Source organism: Halyomorpha halys, unplaced genomic scaffold, assembly GCF_000696795.3.
Source record: "Halyomorpha halys isolate HHAL.00 unplaced genomic scaffold, Hhal_1.1 Scaffold100.1, whole genome shotgun sequence".
Classification (NCBI taxonomy): Eukaryota; Metazoa; Arthropoda; class Insecta; order Hemiptera; family Pentatomidae; genus Halyomorpha; species Halyomorpha halys.
In genome coordinates, this window is record NW_027112088.1 from 975,681 (window position 1) to 988,642 (window position 12,962).

The following is a 12,962-nucleotide window of genomic DNA, read 5'->3' on the forward strand; positions in this document are numbered from 1 at the left end:
TGTTGTGTATGTAATACCCACTGATACACGTAAGAAGACATCCCCTGAAAGGGCCCTGTTTCATAATAAAGTACAAACTAATACTATTAGTCTTGTAGATTTATCTTAATTCAATTACACAGACTTCTACTATAATAATTTGTACTTTAGTATTTTTTAATTCCTGTAATATCACTAATAGTCATCCCTATAATGAAAAAATAAGTATTATTGTTATTAACACACTAGTTTCTACACTTGTACCATCAACTAATACTATCAGTTTTCATTATGAAACAGGGCCCAGATAGGACAAAGTAATTAAACAGTTCAGCTAAATTTGTAGACCCCTCTGAATGATATACTATAATTTTGCTTTTAGAAGCACCCGTAGACAGCCCGATCTGTGGTGCCGCTGAAGAAGATAAAGAACGCCGTGAAGTGGAGGCCTAGCGGTCGGGGGCGGTTCCGTTAGTCCTCTTGTAGTCGTCTTCTTCAGGAGGATTCTTCAAGGAGGTACTGCATACATTCTATCAGAGTCAAGTAAAATATTCTATTTTACTCATCTTGCATCAAATGAGGTAGTTGTTATTGGTATGTTGTACGTGATATATGACATGATAATGATAATGTTAATCCAAGTTTTCGACCTCGAAAGACCGAAAAGAAAGAAATTATTCTGATAATTTCAAGACACAACATTTTTGGGGTTCTTTCAGCTTTGAATTCCAAGGACCAATTTCATGTTAAAAAGATTTGCTCTTTTATATTACATGAAATTTGCTTTTTAAGTGCAAGTCTCACCTTCCGGTGAGGATCTATGCAGTTTTGATATTTGCTTCAAGTCTGATACACTCGTTCCAACCTGCACAGCTACCACGTCCTAAATTGGAATAAATTTGGTTTGCTTATAACCAAACATTTTCGAAATAATGTTAATTCCTTAATTTAAGGAAGTTTTTTTAATCTTAAATTTTTTTTTTCCGTTCTTACCCTTGTTGAACCGATCCGCTACCTTGTACTACATCTGGACGAACGACTAACCTGGAATCCTCACACAAGACTGAAAAGACAGGAAACTGCACGTCGATTTCGACTATTACAGCATTGATTTACATGACAAGTATAAGGACTATCTGGACATACGGCGTTGAACTTTGGGGCTCCACTAAACCTCTCGTATCCAATCCAAAATCCTTCGTAATATCCTAAATGCTCCCTACTTTTTCACAAATAAAATCATCCACAAAGACCTTAATGTTCCATTTGTAACCGATCTAGCCAGAACCAGATATCAATCCTTCCATTAATCAATCCATCCCCTAACCACTCAAACCCATTAGTTTCTAATCTTGCTTCCTCTTTTATTCCGGACAATCCTCAGAGGCGTCTGTAAAGAAGATGGCCTCGAGACCTTATGTTGTAAAAATGTTTTTAGAGTGCTACCAATGGGTAGTTTCTCTACATGCTTGTAACCATACCATTATGATTTCCTCAAATATACTTGATGTATTTATGTACAGTTGTAAATATCAATAAATAAATTTTAAAATAAAATGTAGAGGTAAACACATCAAAGAAGACAACATCCTTTGTGGGATGAGTAGAATAAGTCAACAAACCGGTTGTAAACCACTTAAACTCCAATACCTGAATTAAAATGAAGTTCATACGCTGGGAAAGCAGATAGTTTATGGCTGTACCACATAATCGAATTATTAAGGTAAAGTCCTCATTTGACTCATAATGTAATCTTCATTAATTCGTTTTACTATAACTTTTATCGTAAAAACCACCATTTAGGTGTAAGCGGAATAAAACCCAAAACAGTACTTAATCAAATTAATTAGCTAATTATTAAAAGTTTTAGGACCATCAGAAATATTTTTCCTTGAAAATATTTTTTAATTATTTACAGAATTATTGGGTTTCGTGTATCTGTTGGACTATACCTAGCTTATAAACGACACAAACCCTCGTTTCTTTACACTGATGGTATTGAACATTAAGTATTTATTATTTTCTCAGCTAATTTTCATTTGCTTTTAATGTGCATGGATGGGATAGGCATCCTTAATGGGCCAAGTTGAAAGCGCCAAAATAGCCTTATATTAAATTAAACCCTTGACTCATAGCCCCTAAAAGGGTTGCCGCCTATGCTTATTCCTTTAACTTTCCCCGCCTGATTGAATATTCTTAGAGTGGGTGTAAAAAGATTATTGAGTACAAGTTATTTTATCCGAAAGTTATTTATATATCGTAGGTGGCTGATTGCAGCTTGGCCTTGATAGGGGAAATCGATTTGTTCCGTAGATCGACTCAAGAAGAAATATGAGGAAATATTACCAAGACTTTTTCCGATATTATAGTGGCGTTTATTATGTAATATAGGAAAAAGGATGTCATGAATATTCAGATAATTTTAACACGCAGTGAATCGACCTTATTTCTTTCTTGTTTTAATTGTTATTTTACAAATTAAAATGTTTTTTATGTAAATGGTCAAGCATAATAGAGTATTCTACGCTTAGAGAAACCTTTGAAATTGAAACGAACTATATATAAATCTTTTTGGATAATTATTTACTAAATAGGACTTCTTACATTATACAGGTTTAAACTTAATTTATGAATACTTCATTAATTTTAACATTCACTCCTGGACATTTCGGAATTTCGTTTCTCCATCTTCATACAATTTACTAATATTTTTCACAATGAACTCCTATTAGTCAAATTAATATTTATGGCCAATTAATTAATTTTCTATGTTGAAATTATATGTATCTGTGCCTGATAAGACATGATAGAGTTAAAAAATGTGACTCCATATTACGGTTCATGCAACTTTTATATTAGAAAATAATTTTAATTAATTGACTACAAATATTTATTTCATATTGAAAAAAATTAACACTATATTCTATCACGATACCTGAAAAATAGAGGTACGAAACTAGGAAACGTCCAAGATTGAAATAAAAATTATTTAGCGATAAGGAACATTTAAATTCATTTTCTGTGTAATATAGAACTTGAAAAACTTCCGAACAAGAAAACTACACCTTATATTAATTAATATCTGATACCTCATAACTAATTGTGAGTTTCGACTTCTGGTCCTTGTTATCAAATAATTCATTGAAAAACAGTTAATTAATATTCAAAATGAAGTTAAAAAAATATTCACTAATTATAATAATATACGAATAATTAAGATTTGAAAACTTGAAAATGCTTTTCTCAAAAAGTTGCAGGATATTCAAGAAAAGTATTTACATTTATGTGTAAATTGTCAACGAACTATCTCGTACAGGGAATTATGAATAACAGTATTATCCAAAGTACTGTTTTGTACTGAAGAACACGAAATGTATCAGGGAATATCAAATTGCTTTAATATATTTAATATATTTATATTAAATATATTTTTCCCATATAAAGGCTGAGGAGTTAAGAAGAGAAGTTTGACAACAAAAAAACATGATGCTTAAATAAATGTTTTGTTAATTGTTGAATGTCTCGAAAACCGAAAACAACTTAAGAAGCATTCTTAAAGGAGATGTCAACTGTACACTGTGTAAGCAACCGTACTTGGTTACTTACATACTTTTTTTACAGCGCCAATACTATTTTTCATCAACAGATACCCGTCTTGTCAGGCTTGACAACACAGAAAACACATTGCCTGCGATTGTAATTTTATGAGTAGATGTTTTTCATGATCATACATTGCAAATAGCTGAGCATTCAATGTTTAAGCGATTTAGACATTACATCACATAAACAAAATGAACCATATTTTGTTAATACTCAGGCCTGGATTTAGTTAAATCACAGTTAGGTAGCAAAAATCCCTTATTTGCAAAATCGTCGCTGATAACTCCTTGTTTCTCATTCACTCTATAAAATATCATTAGATTTATTTTTAACTTGTAATTAAAAATTAATATTTAGTGGAATTTCAAACTTTAACATCAATCACCTAAAAATTGGAAGAACTTAAAAAAAAACTTTTATTAATTTGAAAACAAAACTCCTGTAAATTGAACATTCTTTTCCATCTATCATAATGAACATTTAACATAAATTAATTTTAGGTTATGTCTTGATTATTATTGGTTCGAGAAGTTTGTCGGGGGGTGCGATCAGCAAAGAATAACATAAATAAACAAAACCATATTTATTTATTTTATGCCGACGTTCGGTCAACTATCTACAGCACCCCCCGAGAAACTTCTCCAATCATTAATCTACGGTCAACTATCTACAGCACCCCTCGACAAACTTCTCCAATCATTAATCTACGGTCAACTATCTACAGCACCCCCCAACAAACTTCTCCAATCATTAATCTACGGTCAACTATCTACACCTCATCTTGATTATTATACTTTTTTTTCGCTTTTCTTGTTTTAGATTTTCTTTAACGTATGCTTATGTATGTATCTATGATTTATCCAATTGTATTCATTTTTATTTATTTATTATTATTATTTTTAGTATCAATAAATTTTCCAAATAGTGGAAAAGTTTCTGCTTAGAATTAAATTTAATTCATTTACATATTTGAAAAAGGGCAAGGATCTACTGGAGTGCAGTTTGTTGTCCAGCAGTAATATTTACAAAAATTTGGCGTACTACTTGTACTTACAGAAATACCAATATATATGTATTAGTTTGACGTATATATATACATATATAATGTGAAAACTCGTGATACAGATAAGAGTAGGCGTACAAATTTAAGATTCGTTGTAGGTTTTTTGGAATATAAAGACAACTTTGGTGGTCTATGAATCAGCTTCCGACCTTGATGACCAATAAAAAGACAATTTAACACAAGTCACAGAAGTAACCCTATGTTAGCTTCTATAGGCCCATTGTGAGCGTCTTAGAAAATATAGCATTACTAAAGTTTATTCTAAAAAATATAATGGTATGGTAAAAAGGTTTTTAAAGGATTAATATCATAAAGATTGGTTTCTGGACGGAACAATACCACAAAGTGGGTTGTGATGTTAATCAGAATTTCGTCTAGTCTAAATTTTTTTTTCGCTTTTGTTAACGATCGTAAAGTTTGGTGCACTTTCAAATTAATTATAAATGAGATTGAGGGGTTGAAACTTTGTTTTTGAATTGACTTATTGCCAGATAGGTATCTTATGGCGGTCTCAATTTAATCCCACCCCTCCCTTTAACCATTTTATCACGGTTTTTATATTTTCATGAAATAAATTTACTTCTGTTTTCGAAATTAAAAAAAAAAAATTGAGTAGTAGAGCTAAAATTACAAAGGTCGCATTTTTTTCAAGATTCTGTTCAATTCTCGAAGCTGTTATCACATTTGAGGCTTACAACGTACATATGTACATAGTACGTATATATATTAATATATGTCCAATATTTTATTCATGATCATTCTTTTAAATAAGGTATTTAAATTTGTTATTAATGTAGCTGAAAAAAACTAGTAAAAAAAAAAACTGTTAGCTTGTATTGAAGATTTTGAAAAAGAGGAAGTGTCCTTTTTTAAGGACTTTCGAAATATTTCATCTATTTTGCAACTAAACAATATTAAGGACTTTATTTATTAAGAATTAATATTTATTAATTCATTTTGTCTTAACCTTTAAATGTAGCTTGTAGATTGGTATTAGTCTTCCGTACGAAGACCTTGAACAATACGGTTTTGTGAAAGAGCATCATTTGACCTTCGAGACCAAAGGTCAAGTAAAATTACCAGCACGCATGATGAAGGAGGAAATCAAACGGTCTGAAATACCAACTTTAAAGTGGTAGAGACGAATATACCATGATAAACTGTTTTCATAAATGTTTAACAAAATATTATATATACATATATGTGTAAATTTGTAATTTTAATCAGAGAACTTATTGATAGTAAAACCAAAAATCTGGTATGGTGCTCACATCACACAACTTTCACTTCCTACCGTAAGTATGTCCCCAAGTTTTGTGTAGATTGGTTGGCTCGATTGAAGTTACGAGTTTTGATTTTTGGAAAAAAATCCAAAGACCAGGGAATCTAAAAATTATGAAATGTTTTTAATATTTTTATATTGCCTAAAAAATCTTATTTTAGGATTTCTTAAGGTGGAAGTAACGAATATCAATTTAGTTGCAGCCAAGAATACAACAGTATAACAAAAGATAACGAAGCTTTAATTCAACGGGGAAGATCGGGCGGTCTCGGATTTTCTCGTTGTTATTGGATTTTTCTATTTTACTTTTTTCTCCTTTAATTATTCATAAAATTATTTAAAATTTTATATTTATACAATGATCAATATTGCATATTTTTGTATAATATTTTTTTTTTGTTTTTAATGAACAAAGTTAAAGGTACTTTTGAGGATAATTTGGAACTTAAGATCTGTTATACAATTTTAATGAGAAAAAGACCTATCTGGTATTAAAGAGATCTATTTAATCAAAATTTAGAGAGCTGTTTTGGATACAATCGAAAAATGTAAAAAATCGATTCTAAAAAGTGGGCACGTCCTGTCGATCAATTTTAGCGAAACAGTTGTCGCGTTCCAGGAATATATTCGCACGACTTTTCATTTTTGGGCTTGGATCTTCACAGACTATTTTGACTTGTTTATTTCGACATAGGAGACCTCATAACATGCATTTCTGTCGAAAACTAGGGTTCCCAATTTTCAATGTATAGGTAAGTGCAAGTAAAAAAAAGGAAACAAGAATCCTCTAAACCATTTATCCAGGAACTAAACATTTTGAATTCGGTTTCTTTCTTTTTTTATAAAACAAACAATCTCAAAAATATTAAAATATGACACTAAATATGAAAAATTTCAACCCTCAATTAACACCTGCTTGGATAGCTCGAGTTGTATTGATTTCAGAATAGCCATTTCCTGTAAAAAGAACGTTATATGTAATTCTGAAATAAAGTCTAATCAAAGAAAATTGTAATAAACTGTAAACAATTTTTAAGAAAATAAAAAAAAAAATTATCCCGTTACTTATAGTAAGTACAGTTTAGCTACCAGCTAATTTTTACTCTACTCTGCTTATCTGTTGAAGCCAATATCAAGCCGACATCAAGTATTTCAATATCAAGCCGATATCAAGTCTTTCCCGATTGCATTACGGCTTCGTTATATTTTGTTGAACTGTTATATTCACGACAGGAACAAAATTTGTATTCGTTACGTCCACCTCGTGGAATCCTAAAATAGGAATTTTTACAACAATAAAAATGTTTTGTTCATAAGTCTCATTTTCCCCGGTCTCTCTCTCTCTATATATATTTCGAAAATCACAAAAATAGTGTCTGTACCACCAATATGAGACTGGGCAAGCTACACAAAATTTAGGAACGTATGTAGGATGTATGTGAAAGTTGTATGATACGCCAGACTTCTGGTTTTACTGTCAATCCGATTGAGTATTTAGAGGTCTCTCGAGGTTATATATTAATAACCTAAAGATTATTTTACATAATAATGGCTAATAATGAAATCATATGAATTTAGCGAATATCGAGTTATGTTTAGAGCAAATATTTTAGAGTTGATCAGGAGTTATTGAAATCTGAAGTTATCAAAATTATTGAATCAATCGCTTATGCCGCATACTTTATTCAACTAAGCTCTATCTTAGTAAGAACTATACTGTGTTTAATTATTGTTGAACTGTTATAGCTTAAAGAACTTGTTACCTTGTTCTAATAACGTAGTTTAATAATGTTATAACCTCTCTTAGTGATATTAATATCGATCAGAATAATACTGATTAAGGATGTGTTCATTTAATTCTAATGTTATCCAGTAATAAAATGTTATTACGTAGTGAAGTTTTATTACGGGGATTATTTTCCTAGCATCCGCATCCGGCATACCAAAACGTTTCTACTTTCTTAATATAACGGAGCTGCCTCAAAGTCGGGTCACAGGTGCTTAGAGATTCTGTTAAGAGTATTTATAGCATATATTGGGGTACAAAAGTTAGGAAGGAGAGCTCGATTAAAGTGCTACGTAGCAGAAAATTAAAAGGGGTTCCTTCACAGTGTTTCGCCCACTCCCTGGGGACTTTAAACACTACCAGACCTTCTGAAGGTTACTGAACCAGTTCTTGCTTTCAGTCTACCAATTAGCATATTTCGAGATGAATTACGTCTCCCGGATCTAATGCCGTACTTTCAAACTCTTATAAACAACAACTGTACCGTTCTGCATATGAATCCTCCGGTTATAAATATGCTGTTTCTTAATGTTTTCAACTGACCTCGTAAATAAAGACACGTTTTAAATGCTATCGGATAAAACTTGAAATATACATATATACATGTTCTACTATTCGTGGTAGTTTAAAAAAAAAAAAACATGAATAATATTCGAAATTTTTGTGAAGTGCCAAAGTGCTTTACATTTAAAAGTTCGTCCGTTCAAAAACGTGTGTCAAAATATTTAAAAAATAAATTAATAAATAATCTAGTACTTTTTAAAAAATTTAATTTTTCTTACCACTTACCTGATATGTAACCAAGTTTTGTGAGGATCGGTGGGATCATGCTGACATTATCCCTATTTTTTTCTGATTTCGGATTACCTGAAAAGAGTACAAACACAGGAAAGGCGAAAATTATGAACAAAACAATTTTCATAAAATAAAGTGATACATTGGCTTTAAATATAAAAATATACGGCGATCATTTTGAAAAAACCTGGCATAGGTTTACGCACGAGAGTGGCAAATGCTTTGCTATTAACTTCTGCAAACAGTCTTACATTAGAATCTATCGAAAGAAATTAGTTCAGTATTTTTCTAGGTCAACTTGGAACTTTACTAACTAAACGTTTTGAAACATCGTGACTTGTTCCAAGAGTTTAAAAATATGATGATTGCATTCTATCGTATTTTTTACTAAGTCAAACGACATGACACTAATGAATACTACCTGCCGAGTTAAGCTTGTAAAATCGCTGTCTCAGGAACTTTCTGAGGAGAATGGCTACCATTTACTATCGGCTGTCTCAGTATCTAGCATATGATATGATATGATATATATGATGGTGTGGTCATAAAAGCTAGACTCTGAACAGTCTTACGAGGAACGTTTCAAGAATTCGAAGAAGTAGCAGCTTAATTAAACCTCAAGGTTAATGAAGATAAGAACATAAAAAGTTCAAGAAAGAATAAAAAAAGGCCAGTTCTAATCGATGACTGTGAAACATGACCCTTGAAAAGAAAAGCGGAACATATGCCCAAATCTTGGGAGTGGTAGTTATTGAGAAGGATATGGGAATGAGTCGCGAAGAATAGAATTTGGAGAAGAAGATGCAATAAGGAGCTGATGGGACTGTTTGGGGAACCCATCAGCACGAATAACATAGATAAGAAATGTAGAGAGGGTGCCCGATCAAAAGATAACCAAGAAGATGCAATATTGGAAACCGGATGGAAAATGGAAAAGAGGACGTCCCGGGATAAGATGGCTGGCGATGTGGAGGAGGATCTAAGGCGAATGAATGTTGAAAGATGAAGAGAGATTAGTTGGCTGTGGTGAAGGAAGCACGGGTTCTTGTAGGACCGTAGTGCCATAATAATAATAATAATAATAATACAAACGCCATGAAGAGCATTGTATGGGTAAAAGTGAATCTTAATTTAATATAATATGTATTCAATCCATCGTGACTTATTTTCTAGTATCATCTAGGTTGTAGACATTGGCTTCTTGCGTGCTAGCCTGCCTCTCATGAGTAATTTAATTTAGGCAGGGACCAATAAAGCTCCTTGATTTAGTGGCTGAGGTTGAGAGTACCTTTGCTCCAAGGTACATTACCAACTTATCAGCAGCAGGCACGTCGTAAGGGGAGGAGTGGGGGAGGCACGAAACAAGATATTTATTTTTTAATTTATAAAATCGATATTTGAGCATGAAACACAAATTGATCGATCATTTTTGAAAAGGGTTAAACAATTCTGATTAATAATCGAATTCACTCCTTGAATACAAGCAGATAAGAAAAAGTCTGGTGCGGTGCGTGAATCATACATCTTTCACTTAGCACTCAACAGGTTTCCCTAAATTTTGTTTAGATTGGTAGGCTCGTGTTTAAATTTACGCTATTTTGTGATTTTCGTAAACAAAATCTATAAACCAGAGAAGAGGAAAATTATGAAAAAAGTTACTATTTTATCTCTTGCTATAAAAAATTGTATTATAGAGTTTCTCGAGGTGGGAATAAATTTTGTTCCTGCTAATAATACAATAGTTTAACAGAAGACATTGAATCCGTAATCCGAAAGATGAGGCGGTCTATTGAATCAGATTATATATTTATCCTTCTTTCTCGTTTAGTTGTTCATGAAATTCTTTAATATTTTGTATTTATCTGTTGTTTATTATTGCTAACAATGAGAACACTTATTTTTTCAAAGAAAACAAAATTTATAGTACTTTAGAGGATGATTTGTTTTTTAAATTTGTCATCTAATCCCTGCCAGACTACTTTAATGAGGAGAGGGTTTTTTTCAAGAGGACTGGTAAAAATCCCCCGCCTAGCTTGGAACATAGGGAGAGAAGCAAAGCAGTTACTGTCCTGGCTGGACGCTCCCCTACTCTTATAAGGGACTACAGGGTAAGGCAAAAGAGGAAACAGATAATGGTAAAAAGGCAGTCATTTTTTTTATTCGGTTATTTTTGATTGTGAGGAAAGTAAGCATTCCTAGCTTATTGTTTAATGCCTAATATTGTGTTATAGTTTATATAAATGATTTTATATAAACTGTAAAAATATACGATTTTCACAACGATATTATAAATAGTTTCTTATTTCATTTTCTGAAAATCCTTTTTTTATGTAGATTTTTATTTTTATTTGCTACATAAGTAAAAATAATATGTTGCGTGCAACAAACTTTTTTAATTTCAGTTACTTTGCTCAAATTCAAACTCTAACAGATGATTTATCTCATAATTTGGTGAAATATGGTTAATCTGGGGCATTTCTATCCTCTCAGTTCAATGTTTACACATATTTACATATTTTTACACGCAATATACATTGAAAATGAGTCTTATCTTCAGCCTAGTGCGGTATCTCAGGGAACTAGTTGACATACAGATGTCAATTAGTACACAATTTGAAGCTCGTTAAATATACCGTAAAGTAACTGCCTCATTATTAACTACTAATGATTATCTTCATTAGGTTAGTAGTTTTCATGATATTTACCGAAATAAATTCACAAACTATTGTTCCTTGTTATTTGAATAAGTTTATATCGGAAAATACTATAGCCAAAATATTAGATAGACTTTATTCTTTTACGAGAAATCGTTAGCTTTGAAATACTTTTTTAAATTATGTAATCAACTTCTATGAAAGCAAGTATTGAATAACTGTATCTTAGAAAATATTAAATCTAGACATTTCTATTCGGGGACATTTGAATTTCTTTAATGCACTATAAAGTAGTTTATAATGATTATTTTCCTACTAATATTAGTTTTCACGATATTTGTCAAAATATTTTTTTCCTTGTTGTTTGGAAAAAGTGATTGATATTTGAAAAATATATCTTGGATAATACTGAACGTATAGAATTCCTTTATGGATCAAGTTGAAGCTCGTTTAATGCACCATTTAGTAGTTTGTTTTGATTATTTTTAATGATATTGGCCAAAATTATGGTTTCTTGTTATTTGAAAAAAAAACTTTGGTTTCGGAAAAACTGTATCTGGGTAATTATTGAACATACAGAACTCCATTAGGGCTTAAATTGAAGATCATTAATCGTGCGCTTAATTGCGTTTGCTATAATATTTTTTTAATTTGATATATTTTTAGAAAGCGATACATAAATTTTGGGGATTTTCCTGTATCACCATATCGGCTGCTATTTTTGAAACGGAAAGGCGAACGGTGATGAATTCTAAGGATTATCTTCGAGAGACCTATAACTTTAGTGCCAAATTAAAAAAAAAAATCTGTTAGCCTGTAATTTCTTAAAAACTTTAAACATCGTGGACCGCGAACGGACATATTTTTTTCGATTTTCAATGTAAAATATAATTCATTAAATTAAACATAAATCACAAATCTTGAAGGAATGTAACTTTTTGTTATCTTGTTTGCTTACGAACGCTCAGTATTGAAAATAACACACTAAGTTATACGGTGGTCATTTTGAGATTTCTTTCGTATTAGGCCTACATACTCCAGAGAATGGTATATCCATTGGTCCAATGGTAGTCCATTTACCATCATGTTTTTTAAATATTTTTGCATTAATTTCCAACATTTTTTAATTAATTGTCAAGAATTTATTTACAGAAATTAATTTACGCATACTTCTACGTACAGACAAATTATGAGCTACTTTTGTTATATGGTGGGTTATTTGTTGACCATGGATAATATTTGAGCAGAAGATGAGAATATAGCAATGTTAAAGTTGTGAAAGAGGGAAGAAAAAGAAAATAATATACATTTGAAAATCCAGTAAAAGAATATATGAACAAAATAAAAATTAAATTTAGTAAAAAGTGAGAAAGAAAACGTACATATAAATAATTATAATTAATTAATTAATAATTAAGCACCATTTTTATGTATTTTGTTTTATAATATCCATAAATAAATACTCTCTAGTCATATACTATATACATAAACTGCAAATTAGTGGCATTTTATAGCTTCAAAGTAATAAAATTCATTTCATCGTTGTTGAGATTTATGTTACTAGTGGGGTATCGAAGAAATTTTATTTTACTTTTCATTTGTACCCATGACGTGAAATGACCATGTTAAATTCAGAGAAGAAAGGGTTTTAATTTGGGAAAGTACTAAATGACGAACTCCTGGCACGAATTACGGAAGGTCACCAGTTTAGATATTTAGTGAATTGGAAGTGAGTTTCTTTAATTTATAATTTATTTTCTATTGTTTTTCTCTTGCTCAACTATTGCTCAGATATGTTGAAAC

General features: G+C 31.2%; 1 long non-coding RNA gene across 1 annotated transcript in view; it reads left to right on the top strand.

Moving 5' to 3' along the window:
- Window positions 1-12,962, top strand: part of LOC106677451 (uncharacterized) — a 34,678-nt gene that overhangs the window by 7,742 nt on the left and 13,974 nt on the right. Inside the window, exon 2 of the long non-coding RNA XR_001342593.2 lies at window positions 362-495. This is a non-coding gene — a long non-coding RNA (uncharacterized lncRNA). The remainder of the gene's footprint in view (window positions 1-361; window positions 496-12,962) is intronic.